The following is a 14,734-nucleotide window of genomic DNA, read 5'->3' as shown; positions in this document are numbered from 1 at the left end:
GCGGTTGGAAACCATGTCTCTGAGGGAGGCAGAACAGTATGTAGGAGACATGAGAGTGCACTGATTATGAGCACAGATTTCCATACAACGCAATGTATATGAGCTATGTGACTTTGGCAAGTTACTTAGCCTCTCTGAACCTCAGTTTCATCTTCTTTAAAATGGGACAATCCTCACACTTACCTCAAGTGAGGGTTCCACGAGGGAACGGCAGTAAACACGTAATCTTGTGCCTGCCACGTGATAGAGCAGGAAATGTGAGCTGGGACAATTATTGTCAGGACAGTGATCGACCTCGAAGTGACTTAGAATCGGATTTGGGATCATTGCAGAGATTCAAGATGGATGCCACAGGAGTGGTGAGGGCCTGCAGAAGAGACCGAAGAATAGAGGGTGGAGGCAGAGCTGGAGACGAGGGGCTGTTCTGGAGGCAGGAACAGAGCCAAGTAGCTGAAAGAGGATGCAATGGTGTGTATTCGTTTGCTAGGGCAAACTAATGTGCTTGGTGCCATAACACAGTACCACAAACTGGGTAGCTGAAAACAGCAGAAATCTCTCTCACAGTTCTGGAGGTCAGAAATCTGAGATCAAGGTCAGTGGAGTTGGTTCCTTCTGAGGGCTCTGAGGGAGAAATCTGTCCTGTGCCTCCCAGTAGCTTCTAGGTGGTTCTGGGGTGCTGCTATAACAAATACTTAAAAATGCGGAGGTGGATTTGGAATTGGATAATGGGTGGAGGCTAAAAGCATTGGAAGGTGCATGACAGAAAAAGCCTAGATTACCCTCAAAGAGACTGTTGCTAGAAACATGAATCTCTCTCTCTCTCTCTTTTTTTTTTAACCTTTGTGGAGACAGTTTCATTCTTGCCCAGGCTGGAGTGCAGTAGTGCAATCTCGGCTCACTGCCACCTCCATTTCCTGGGTTCAAGTGATTCTGGTGCCTCAGCCTCCCAAGTAGCTAGATTACAGGCGCCCACCACCATGCCTGGCTAATCTCCCTCCCTCCCTCCTTCCCTCCCTCCCTCCCTCCCTCCCTCCCTCCCTCCCTCCCTCCCTCCCTCCCTCCCTCCCTCCTTTCTTTCTTTCTTTCTTTCTTTCTTTTCTTTCTTTCTTTCTTTCTTTCTTTCTTTCTTTCTTTCTTTCTTTCTTTCTTTCTTTCTTTCTTTCTTTCTTTCTTTCTTTCTTTCTTTCTTTCTTTCTTTTACTAGACATGAACTTTTGCCATGTTGGCCAGACTGCTCTTGAACTCCTAGTCTCAAGTGATCGGCCCATCTCGGCCTCCCAAAGTGCTGAGATTACAGACATGAGCCATGGTGCCTGGCAGCAACATGAATGTTAACGGTGCTTCCAGTGAGGTCTCAGACAGAAATGAGGAGCACGTTGGAAACTGGAGGAAAGGCGATCCTTGATATATTACCTCAGGGCTGGTGGAGAATAAATGCGATGGTCTCTGTGCATCAGTTGTCCAGCAGACCTGAGGGCTCTACTGTCTGGCTATAGTGTCTCACCATGGGGCCAGCATGAGGTTCAATAGAGGAGGACAGGTGGGACATAGTTCCAGCTCCGGGTAGGGAATTGCTGGGGTCTGGGGAGATTTGCAGACAAGATGAGTTTCTTAAAGGCAAGGGGTGATGAATCCTGAGGGCCTGTCTGTGGGGTCCCTCAACTGCAAATTCCTCCTTCCCACTCTCCTCTTCACCTTTGTCTCCCACAAACTCCCCAGCGCTGTTTTCTCCGGGCAGAAGCCTTCCAGCCTCACCCCTCTCTGCCCAGGGCTTTTTGCAAAAGGTGTTTCAGAAGCCCTGGCAACAGCTCCTGAGGCCTGTGGGATGGGAACTGTGAGTCTCATTTTATAAACAAGAACATGGAGGCTCAGAGAGGCTATCAGAGTTATCCAAGTCACACAGCGTGTTGAGGACAGCAGTATTCACGCCCTGGTCTCTACACTCCCAGGCCGGGGCTGGACACACTGCACCACGTGGCTTTGGTTTCTGATGGTTCTTGCTTTGGGAGCCTTGGTCTGAAGGAAAAAGGGAAGCCAGAGGCAGATTCCCTGAGTTATCTGGTTCTGATCCCAGCCAGAGAGCATCTGGCTTTGGGGAGGTCTTGGTCTTCCAGGCACTTAGAGCATCCTCACAGCAGGGACAGGACGCTTCGGCTTTGCTGGCGGCGTGACCACAAGGGGGCAGTGGCGCTGCATGTGACGATCTACGGGCGGGCGGGAGGGAGCTCGAGGTCTCTAGAGACGGGCAGGTGGCTCCGCTTACCCGCGACACCCTCAGAGCTCCCAGCTGCCGGGATCCTGCCCAGACACCTCCCCTCCAATGAGCGCTCATCAGCCTTCAGAGTACATAACTTTGACTCTCAGTGGTCTCTTCCGGGTTTCCCCGAGCTGGGGCGGGGCTTGCTGCTGGAGGAGCCTCCACCTCCCACCACAAACCCCCACATTCAGCCCCAGCTCGAAATTACTGGAGTCCCCTTCACTCCACGCTTCCTCCTCCTTCTCTCTCCTTCCTCGGGAGCTTAGAATTTGAAGAGGGCAGCTCCTCCAGGCGTTCTCAAAGTGGGTTCCACAGAGCCTGTGAGATCCCTAAGGGAAACCCCCAGGAACGTGTGGGGACCAAGGTGGGCTGGAGAGGGACTTGGAACTGTTGGAAGAAGAGTCCAAAAGTCCATGCCAACATAACCGGCTGAGACTCTGTCACTTGTCCCGCCGTCATTAACCAAGCACCTGCTATGCGCTGGGCGTCTAGACACTCGGGAGACAAGAGAGAGCAAAACAAAGATCCCAGCCTTAGAGAGACATAAATGCCATGGGGAGTTCTATTTGTTCTGCATCAAAGCAAAAGTGACAAGAGAGATAATTTACAAACTCACCACACATCACCTAATTGTATGACTGCTGGATCCAGGCAGCACCCTTCTTGTGATCTTTCTTTTCTTCTTATTCCTGGTCCTTCTCTTCCATCTTTCATGGCTCCTGGACACCTCCTTCAAGGCGAGAGCTCATGACAGGCAAGAAAGGAGCCACACAGGGCAAGGGTTGAGTGGGGAGACAGCTTGTCACACAGGGCAGGGCACGAAGACAGGATGCCGGAGGCCCCGCGGTGAAGCCCTTTGGTCCCTCACTCAGCCCATGAATCTGGTGTGCTGGAGCCTGAGGAGTCAAGAAGAAGGACTGCTTGGCAGGGATGACTTTAGTCCACAGACCTCACACTCCAACCCTCTCTGCCCCACAGCAGCGGGAGGGGAAGAGTGAGGGAATGGAATGGAGGGGCAGGACTCAGCCGGCAGAGTCTGGGCAGCCCTCGGGGAATCCCAGAGTCACGTCTGTTAAGAAGACGCAGGCCAGACCTCCCTGAACTCCAGCCCAGAAACAGACTGCTGTTTCCTAAGTGTTTCTACAGAAGCTGCCGCAACTCAGGGAAAGTGAACTCATCCCATATATGTGGGAGACACATATGCAGAGTACAAAACAGTCCTCAGGGTACCAGCTTCTCAGGGAGCCCCAGTCTGAGGGAGACACAGCCCCATCCTCAGGGACCCCCAGACTAAGGGAGATGCAGCCCCATCCTCAGAGACCCCCATTCTGAAGGGAGACACAGCCCCATCTTCAGGGACCCCCAGTCTGAGGGAGATGCAGCCCCGTCCTCAGAGACCCCCATTCTGAGGGGAGACACAACCCTGTCCTCAGGGAGTCCCAGTCTGAGGGGAGATACAGCCCTGTCCCCAGGGAGCCCCAGTCTGAAGGGAGACACAGCCCTGACCTCAGGGAACCGCAGTCTGAGGGAGACAAAGCCCCGTCCTCAGGGAACCCCGGTCTGAGGGGAGAAGCAGTCGCAGTCTGAACTGGAGAGAGACCCCACCTCTAGCATCTTGGATGGGCTATCCCTGTGCCTCCCTGCCTCTGTCTTTCTGCCTCTCTATTCCTGTCTCTCTGTCATGCAAGCGCATTCACACAAACACATCTACACGCACATACTCACATGCAGACATTCAGAAAGAAGTCTTAAAAGCACTGAAGACCAAATCTCAATAAATGTGAAGAGCACAGCTCAAACTCCAAGCGCAAGTCCAAACCCACCTCTCTGCCTGTGGTGAGTCAGGAAAGACCTTGAGGTTGAGCTGCCAAGAGTGAGGAACTCACCGGAACTCACGGGCTTTGAATCCTGTTGCACCCTCTGAGGCTCTGAGAGGGAGATCCCTCGCCTGCCGACCTACCCTCATCCGCATGGTGACTTTCTAGCTCCGATACTGGGTTGGACTGCAGAGGAAGCAGATCCTGAGGACTAGGAGCGCTTAAAGTGACTGAGAACATCGAGGGATGGGGTGACGGGGGATGGTGAAGCTGACCACCCCGCTGTCCAAGCTCCCCGTGGGAGGCCAGGCCGAAAAGTAAAGAATACCCCCACCCTCGCATCCCCCTCACACACACGCTTGTCTTAACTCCCAGAGACCTGGGCGCCAACAGGATTTAGCACCCTCCAAGGTTCCGTCCCATGGTTCTGTCTGGGCCTCTGTGCTGGGGAGGGTCAAGGGTCTGGGCACGAGGGACCCTAAATAGGTTCTGGTCCAACAATATTTGGAAACTATCGTTTTTGCCACTTGCATGACCCGTCGCTTTCTGTTGCAAGAAAAGGGACACCCCAATTCATTCATAAGCATTATGGAAATTAGAAGAATTAACACTGTTCAAATGAGAGGTGGAAGAAAGGAAGAATTCATGAGTGATCTAGGGAAGCAGAGAAGCTCCAAAATCAACTTTTATAGCACTCTTTAAACTCAAGACTGATTCCCTTCCTTGTTATCCGGTCCGGAGGCAGAGGGATGAAGCACTGACATCTCTAACCCCTAAGGCTCAAAGTGGCAAGATCACCTATCCCTCAGGGACAGTCACACTGCCAGTGACGTGGAGCTCACTCTCTCGTGCAGCTGCCCTGGCTTTGCTAGACGGCCCTGCGTGGTGGGATTTGGATTGTGAGGCTGCTGGGGCCCCTGCCCTCCACCTGGTCACAGGTAACTCTAGCAAAGAAGAAGATGGCATGCTGAGCCTTGGGTTCCATTTTACAGGGAGCCCCAGAACCTTCCTGTCTGAGACTGGGAGCTCCTTCTGGAAAGACAGATTTCACAGATGAGATTTTGCTCTGAAGTGGCCCCACTGTGCTCCCAGACGGCACAAGGGAGGTGGGGGTAGCACGGTGAGGAGGCTTGGCTCTGGGCTGTGCTGGGATGAAGGTACATTCACCAGGAGCGCTGCCTGGTCCCATCAACAGGGTGGGGGTGGAAGGCGGGTGTCCAGGCCTGGCGTGGTGCCTCTTGCCTTGGCATTTCCCACGCCTGGATTATGGTTCAGCCAGACTTCCTGTGCAGGTCTGACCAGTCCTGAGCCCTGGGGGGCAGCGGAAGGTGTGTATGCCCTAGGGCTATGCTGCCTGTCTGGTGGACAAACAAGATGTTTATTCAGTAAAGGCAAAAGGAGAAGCCCAGGGATGAAGCTGCTGGTGCCCCAGCCCTTCCTTCCTGTCTTCCCCTCCCAGTGCCACACACACCCCAATCCAGAGCTCAGAGCACTAGAGTCAGAGCCCCAGGAAGACACACAGGCACACCCAGATGTCAACACTGAGGACCCCATGGGCAGACAGACACACAGCACACACATACACACACCATGCAACAAGGGGACCTCTGTGGACAAGCCCTATGTTCTCTTTTCTGATATAACCTTCCTACACACACAGCCTTTGTGTTTTAAAGTCAATTAACCCTGGAAAAACACAAAGTTAAAGGGGTGGCGCCGGTCCAAGAGTGTCACAGCAGCCACCAGTGCCAAGACGGAGAATTGGCCTTGAGAGGGTAGGAGGTGGTGGCTGGCAGCAAGGGCAGGGCATCCAGGGTACAATTGTCAGGTTTGTGGTGTGGCGCCTCTGGGGTGGACAGATTGGGCCTTGATCTTGGATGCTGTCCTGGGAGGCTAATAGGATGAAAGACCTACCTCCCCAGAATGAAGAGCCAGGCTCTGGGGAAAAGAAGAAGGTGGCATGCTGAGCCGCGCATTCCATTGTACAGGAAGCCCCAGAACCTTCCTGGCTGAGACTGGGAGCTCCTTCTGGAAAGACAGATTTCACAGATGAGAGGCAGAGCAGAGCAGGCAGGGGGACAGATGGACTCCTAGAGGGAATCTGGGGCCCTTGAGGGCTATGCTACCCGCAGGTGTGGTTCATGCATCTTAGAAATGCAGAATCTTGGGCCAACCCAGATCTACTGAATCAGAGACTGGTTATTCACATACATATGAAAGCTTCTGAGGCACCTCTCTAGGAGCTTCCTGAACCTCGGATGAGAGTTTTCCCCTGGGTAAGGCATGGATTACAACATCACTCCTGGTAGACCGTACTCCTGGGTTTGGAAGGCACCTTAGGAGGTCAGCCCAGCTATTTCCCAAGCTCCAGGTGGGGTTACAGCCCTGGCCTTTCAGGTGGATTCATTCATTCATCTCACAAATGTTTATTGTGGCACCATGCCAGGCATTAGGGATCAAACAATAAGTAAAAGCCAGACCTGGTCTCTGCCCTCTTGGAGCTTTCAGGCTAGTGGGACTGACAGGTAAGATTTTCCTGAAGAAGTGTCGCTTGAGTTGCGTTTTGAAAAGGTCACCTTGGTGAAAAGAGGAGAGAAGCATATTTTAGGCAGTGGAACAGCTCATGTAAAGTCCCTGAGGCAAAACAGGGTATGGCTGGTTTTTAGAACTGAAAGGTCAGTGTGGCCAGAGAGCTTAGAGTGGGGAAGACCATTGCCTCTGATGAGATGAGTGCCTCCAGTAAGGTCTCTGTGCCTGCCATACCCTTTGATTAATGGGTTACAGAGAACCCTAGAATGTTAGAAAGTGAAGGAACCTTGGTCTTCATTCAGGCCAATGCTGTGAACCTGGCTTCAAGCCTCAGCTCCATTATAAATTAACTGTAAATGTGAACTTGGGTCATTGTTTTCTCATCTGAAAAGCGTCCAGTTGGGGGTGCAAGAAGTGACACCTACTTTGTCTAGACTGGGAGGGTGTCACATAAGGCTTCACTGAGGAGCTATTTTTATTAGGACATAAAATAGGCTGCTATAAAAAGAGACCCCAAAATACAGAGACTTAAACAAGAGACACTTTGGTTTCTCTCTCATGTAAATGTCTGAGTAGATGGTCCACAATATGGCAGCTCAATGGTGGGGGAAGCCACGTGCCTTCTGCCTTGTTGCACGGCCACCTTCGGCATATCACTTCTGTTTCACGTGGTCCAAAGTGATTGTTTCAGCTCTTGCCATCACATTTGCACTCCTCTTCCTTTTAAAGGCGCGATCCAGAAGTTGCACATGCCATGTCTGCTTATATCTCATTGGGACATAACTCAGTCATGTGACCACATACATAGCTGCAAGGGAGTCTCAGAAATGTAGTCTTTAGCTAGGGATCCAGCTACAAATTCAATTACTATGTAAGAATAGGAGAATGGGTATTAGGAGGCAACAAGTAGCCTCTGCCACAGGGGATGACCTGGGGTTTGAAGGTGAAGTTGGGAGCCAGGGCTCTCCAAGCTTCTTCTCCTCCTTGAGCTGCCCTAGCCTGCTTCACTGAATTCAACAGGGCCAGGCCCCATCTTGCTCCATAATCCACCCCTATTCCTGCCAACTTCAGGAAGTCGAGTCAACCTGCAGAGGCTTTGGTAGTGTAGGGTTGCAGTCATGGAAGGTAGGCAGGCCCCATCACACCACATGCTGGGTTCTAGGAGGGTTCCCAGCAGGCTGGTAGGACAGGCTCGAGATGAGGCAGGTTTCCATGCCTCACACTTGTCAGAGGCTACCGCTGCCACCCTTGTCACTGTGGGAGAGACCAGTCTGGAGTGGGCGGTGGGCTGGCTGTGTTTTCATGACCTGTTCCTGAGCCAGCACCGGGGCTGGTCCCCATAGTCATGTAACCAGCTGGCAGCAGCAGTTGGGGTGGTTTAGGAGCTCTTTCCCCCAGATTGTCTGACTCTGAGAAAGTCAAAACAACCAACACCAGCAGATTCCGGGGGCTTGTGCCCTGTGGGCTGTCTGGGCAGCTCATCCTAGACTTCACTGGCAATGGCTCTCTTTTGGGGCCCCTGCTCTCCATGCTTGTTTTATCTGAGAAGGGTTATAGATGGGGGTGAAGTAGGCGCTATGGTAGAGGAGGGTTTCCCAACTTCAGCACTATTGACATTTGGGGCTGGAAAATCCTTTGTTTGCAGGGGGCCGACCTGGGCATCGTAGGATGTTTAGCAGCATCCCTGGGCTCGACCCATGAGACGCAAGTAGCACCCCTACTCCCTCCCCCAGGGTGCCAAATGTCTCCTGGGAGTGTGGGTGAATCAATCCTGACTGAAAACCACTGGTGTTGGTAGAAAAGATCCTGATGTACCAAAGGAAGAAGTCAGGCATGGATGGATGGAAGGAGAGGGAGAGAGAGCAAGAGAGAGAGGGAATGGGGGAAAGGAAAGGGGAGAAACAAGTGGGCAGAGAAAAAAGGGGGAAGGATAGGTACTGAAAGTGAAAAAATAACATTAAAAGGAGAAAATAAAAGAGAGAGGCAAGTTTAGAGAGGTCAGGCCCTAGAAGGCAGGGGCTAGAGATAGGGGTTGGGGGATGTCAAGCAGGTCATCAGACCCCAAGTGTTGTGCTGGGGTCTGGAGATGTGATGGGGCAATGTAGGAGCTGGCCTGGGGCAAAGGGGCCGTCTCAGAACTCTAGAGTTTTGGTCGAAATTGAGAACCTGGATTCCCATCCCCTAGCAACCAGGCCACACAGCAGAGCTTTTAAGGGTCATTCCTTAGCAGGGATCCGCAGGCAGCCAGACTCCTCAAGCTTCTCCCAGGTCTCTGGATCTCTTAATGGGGTTGGAATTTGGATGTAGGATCTCTTCAATGTTTCTTTTTCACCTACAGAGAATTTTCACCACCAGTGACTGGGCCATTGCATAGAGGACTGACTGCTTTTGGTCTCTGCTGTCTCCTAAAACCCTACTCAGATCATACTGAGAAGGCATAACCCGCAAGGACAAGAAAAGTGAAGTTGTGGGTGGGGTCAGCAAAATTCTGGAAACTGAAAAGAGGAAGGACAGTTACTCACCCCCCGGAAGCAGTTGCACACTAGCTGCCTGGCCTGGAGGTGGGAGGATGGTCAGGATGGCATTGAGAAGCAGGCTTCTTTGAGATTCGAGATTTGAGCTTAGGGAGCCTCCAATGGCTCAGCGCTTGGAAACACTGGATACCTCAGAAGCGGGTGCCAGGGTGGAGGGCTGAGAGGGACTAGCTGGAAGTGTGTAAAGAAGCAATGAGAGCCCCAGATTCCCTCCTACTTCTTGCAAATCCTTCTCCACAATAGCAGAAAATGGGCTGGCTTATAGAGAGGTTAACACAGGTGAGGCTAGAAATTAAGTGCAAGTCTGCACAGTGAAAGTAGTTTCTCCAAGCCCTTCCCCACTCAGCATCAGGACATCGGAAATGGTTTATATCTCTGAGCAAATTTGGGGGACTCAGCAAATTACTGGGAAATTGACCCAAGAGAAAGGACCTACAGATGCTGACATGTAGGGGGTTCTCAATGAAAAAGTTGGCTGGCCACCAACTTTACTGGGCACCAGCCCTGTTCACATACAGCCAACCTTTGAACAACACAGGTTGAACTGTGCAGGTCCACTTATACACGGATCTTCTTCCACCTCTGAGACAGCAAGACCAGCCCCATGTCTTCCTCCTCCTCATCCTACTCATTGTGAAGATGACCAGGATGAACTCATTATGATGATCCACTTCCACTTAATAAATAGTAAACAGGCTGGGCACAGTGGCTCACATCTGTAATCCTAGCACTTTGGAAGGCCGAGGTGGGTGGATCATGAGGTTAGGAGTTCCAGACCAGCTTGGCTAAGATGGTGAAACCCCGTCTCTACTAAAAATACAAAAATTAGCCAGGTGTGGTGGCTTGTGCCTGTAATCCCAGCTACTCGGGAGGCTGAGGCAAGGAATTGCTTGAACCCGGGAGGCAGAGGTTGCAGTGAGCTGAGATGGCGCCACTGCACTCAGAGTGAGACTCAGTCTCAAACAATAAAATAAATAAATAGTAAACATATTTTTCCCTTCCTCATGTTTTTCTTAATAGCATTCTCTTTTCTCTAGCTTGCTTTATTATTGGAATACGGCATATGTCATATATAACACACAAAATACATATTAATTGATTGTTTATGTTATCAGTAAGGTTTCCCGTCATTAGTAGCCTATCAGTAGGTAAGTTTTGGGGAAGACAAAAGTTATACATGAGTGTTCTTGTACACCCCTTATCCTGCACAGGTGTGAATGTGACTATAGAGTAAACTTATAGAAAGGGGATCACACCCTCTTACCACACTGTCTAATAACATGCGCGTTCAACCCTAGCCCCCATGTTGTTCAAGGGTCAACTGTAATCAGAGCTTCAGCCTTAAATACCAATGGACAACCAAGTATCACTAGGTATTGTAAGAGAGGCTTCACTATGAAAAAGAGAAATCAAAATAAACAAGAAAAAAATTGTTTTAAATACTCAGAGATGGTACATAAAAACGGAATACTTGGGAGGCCGAGGCGGGCAGATCACAAGGTTGGGAGATCAAGACCACCCTGGCTGACACAGCCAAACCCTGTCTCTACTAAAAATACAAAAAATTAGCCGAGTGTGGTGGCATGCACCTGGAGTCCTAGCTACTTGGGAGGCTGAGGCAGGAGAATCGTTTGAACCTGGGAGGCGGAGGTTGCAGTGAGCCGAGATCAAACCATTACACTCCAGCTGGGTGACACAGCAAGACACCGTCTCAAAGAAAAAAAAAGAAAACAGAATACGTATATACAAATATATCTGTTGTCTCTTTGATATAATATTCTCAGAAAAATACCACAACCTTTGAATAAAGAAAAAGATGCTATGAGAAAAAGTAATTTTCACAAAATAGGAAACATTCTTGAAAATTAAAATTATGGGCTGGGTGCGGTGGCTCATGCCTGTAATCCCAACACTTCAGGAGGCCAAGGTGGGCAGATCACCTGAGGTCAGGAGTTCAAGACCAGCCTGACCAACATGGTGAAACCCGTCTCTACTCAAAATACAAAAATTAGCCTGGTGTGGTGGCACACGTCTGTAATCCCAGCTATTCGGGAGGCTGAGGCAAGAGAATTGCTTGAACCCAAGAGGTGGAGGTTGTAGTGAGCCGAGATTGCGCCACTGCACTCCAGCCTGGTCGACAGAGACTATGTCTCAAACAAACAAACAAACAAACAAAAAATTTGCCTAGATCTTTAAAAAGTCAACGCTGGGCCAGGTATGGTGGCTCATGCCTATAATCCCAACACTTTGGCAGGCCGAGGTGGATGCATCACCTGAGGTCAGAAGTTGGAGACCAGCCTGGCCAACATGGCGAAACCCCATCTCTACTAAAAATACAAAAAATTAGCCAGGCGTGGTGGCGTGCATCTGTAATCCCAGTTACTCTGGGGGCTGAGGCTGGAGTATCGCTTGAACCTGGGAGGTGAAGTTTGCAGTGAGCTGAGATTACGTCATTGCACTCCAGCCTGGGCGACAAGAGTGAAACTCCATCTCAAAAAAAAAAAAAAAAAAAGGCAATGCTATGGGGCAACAAAAAGATAGGAAGACTACGATAGATTTTAGAAAGACTGAGGGGAACTAACAACCGAATGGAACCAGATAAGATCCCAGTTCACACAGACTAGTTACAAAAGATAATTTGGGCACAATTTAGAAAATTTAAATATGGATTTTAAAGATATTAGAAAATCATTGTTAATTTTCTTAGGTGTGATAATAGTGGTATGATGATGTAGCAGAATGTCCTTAATCTTAGGATCTACAGACTAAAGTATTTAACAATCAAGAAAAATGTGTTCTAGCGTGCACTAAAATCTCAGAATTTACCACTGTATAGTTCATCCATGTAACCAAAAGCCATTTGAACCCTAAAAACTATTGAAATAAAAAAACTAATAAAAAATGTTGAAATAGTTCTGCCAAAGTATACATGCACTATATAGATATGTAATTGATTGTTCCTTCTTGTTTCACACTAATACAGTAGCTACTAGTCACTAGTCACTTGTGGCTACTAATTCTTGACATCATCTGAACTGAGATATACTGTGATTACAAAACACATGCTAGGTTTTAAAGGCTTAGTACAGAAAATGAATGTAAAATATCTCAATAATTTTATATTCATTTCATGGTGAAATAATATTTTGAAATAAATTATATATATATATATATATATATATATATATTTTTTTTTTTTTTTGAGATGGAGTCTGGCTCTGTCACCCAGGCTGGAGTGCAGTGGCCGGATCTCAGCTCACTGCAAGCTCCGCCTCCCGGGTTTACGCCATTCTCCTGCCTCAGCCTCCCGAGTAGCTGGGACTACAGGCGCCCGCCACCTCGCCTGGCTAGTTTTTTTGTATTTTTTAGTAGAGACGGGGTTTCACCGTGTTCACCAGGATGGTCTCGATCTCCTGACCTCGTGATCCGCCTGTCTCGGCCTCCCAAAGTGCTGGGATTACAGGCTTGAGCCACCGCGCCCGGCCAAATAATATATATTTTTAAGTTAATTTCACCTGGTTCTTTTTACTTTGTTAATGTGGCTACTAGAGAGTTTAAAATTATGTACATGGCTCACATTGTATTTCTATTGAACAGCACTAACCTAGGTAGAGGGGAAAAGTACTATTTTATTGAAGTATTGTTTATATTAAGTATCATTTAAGTATACTATTTTTTCAACTTTTCTGTATATTTGCAATTCTCTTAATAAAAAGTTAAGAAGAAAAAAAGAAACAAAATGAAAATAAAGTAGAATTTTAAAAAATCTGTTAGAGGGTTGAGAAAAAAAGATGAGAAAATCCTCTCGAAAGTAGGATAAGAAGACAAAAAGTAAAGATTAGAAAACCAGAAGACCAATCCAAGTGGTACCACTCAAAAAGATAGAACTTAATAGACCCAGAAAGGAGCACAGGGCATGTGCTTCTAGATTGAAGGAGAGCTCTAAGGACCTGCATGGTGAATGGAAAAATATACCAACCAATGCACTGGAAATAAAGAGATTCTAAAGAATTTACAGAGAGAGAGAGAGACAAAAAACAAAACAAAAACAAACAAACAAAAAAAACCAGCCATATCTGAAGGCCTAGGGATTAGCATGTCACTGAACTTCTCCACAGCCATAAAGGAAGCTGAAAGACAAAGGAAAAAACTCAAAATTTTGAAGAAAAAAAATTTCAAGCCTAGATTTAGATACCCAGCCAAACTGTCAACCAAGCTTGAAGGTAAAATAAAGATCTTTTTAGACATACAAGGTCTCAAAAAGTTTACCTTCCTTTCACCATTTCTCAGGAAATGATTGAAGGAAGCATTTCACCAAGCAAGGAAGTAAACAAGAAAAGACAGATGGCATTGGATTCAAAAAACGGGGACTCCCATGTAGGGTGAAGGCAAAGGGAATTCCCAATTAATGGGGAAGCAATGCTTCAGGGTAATAGGTATGCAGCACGCCTAGAGAGCAACCATCCAGCCAGGAGCAGAAAGATGGTCAATCCTGGAAGAGATGTTGGCAAGAACAAACAAATGGGACTAAGAGATAACCTGTTTGAAGGGAGCTTTATAATGATAGCAGGGAGTTTGGGAGCTATTTGTGCTAGGAACATACAAAACCAAGCAAACAAAGAAAAAACATGGAAAACAAAATGTCATGTAAGAAAGAAGGTGCAACTTAAGCACCTTATGTAATATTTATGCATTTGTAATAATGTAAACACCAAATTGAGATGTAAGCATAGGTTGAGATCTTGCTATATTGGGAGGATAGGCAAAGGATGTGTGTTGGAGTGGAGAGGGGCTAATCCTCATCTTTTGTTGTAGGAAGAGAGTCCATACTAACTAAATGGGATAAGAAAAATAATCATGGGATAAGAAAAAGCAGTCAGATGATATTTAGAAAAATAAAAAGAAATAACTTGAAAGTCCAAAAGAGGTCGCCTCTGGGGACTGGGGTTGGGGAAGGGTGAGGCAGGCAACTGCTGTTTTCCATTGTAATCCAGGTAGTATTATTCGACTTTCTGAAGGTATTTTTATATATCATTTTGCTAAAAATAAAAATTGAATTAAAAGATAAAAAGAAAACCTAGGTCATTCACAGCAAGGCAAGTGACTGCCAGAATTAGGGGTCATTTCAGATGTCACAGCCTGTCAGCTGCCTACGTCAGCTCCTCCGGACATGGCTGGAGGGAGCCTTTTTGGAGAAACATTATCCTGCCTTGCATTATCCCCATGACTCATAGGTTCCCATTGTTTCCACACCCCCACCGCTCTCCCACCACAGGGATGTGTGTGCACTGAGGTGGGGAGGGGGCAGAAGGAACTTTCTCGTACTCTTTGTTTACTGCACTGCTCCACTCCCATCCCCAGGAATACAGGCTTCCTTGCCAGGGACCAAGTGTCAGGCATGGGGCACCGGGTGCCAAGAAGGAGAAAAAACAATCTTAAAATACCGCTCTTACCACTCATTGTGGAAATTCGGAATCACATGGTTGAGCCAGGCCTTTGAGATCAACTTGTCAACATTTCCATAGGTAGACACTTACGCTTTGCCTGAGCACTTTCAATGACTGGGAATTCAATACCTCAGTGGGGTGTTGTTGGAT

The sequence above is a fragment of the Macaca nemestrina genome, chromosome 5, assembly GCF_043159975.1.
Source record: "Macaca nemestrina isolate mMacNem1 chromosome 5, mMacNem.hap1, whole genome shotgun sequence".
Classification (NCBI taxonomy): domain Eukaryota; kingdom Metazoa; phylum Chordata; class Mammalia; order Primates; family Cercopithecidae; genus Macaca; species Macaca nemestrina.
This window is presented reverse-complemented; position numbering follows the sequence as displayed.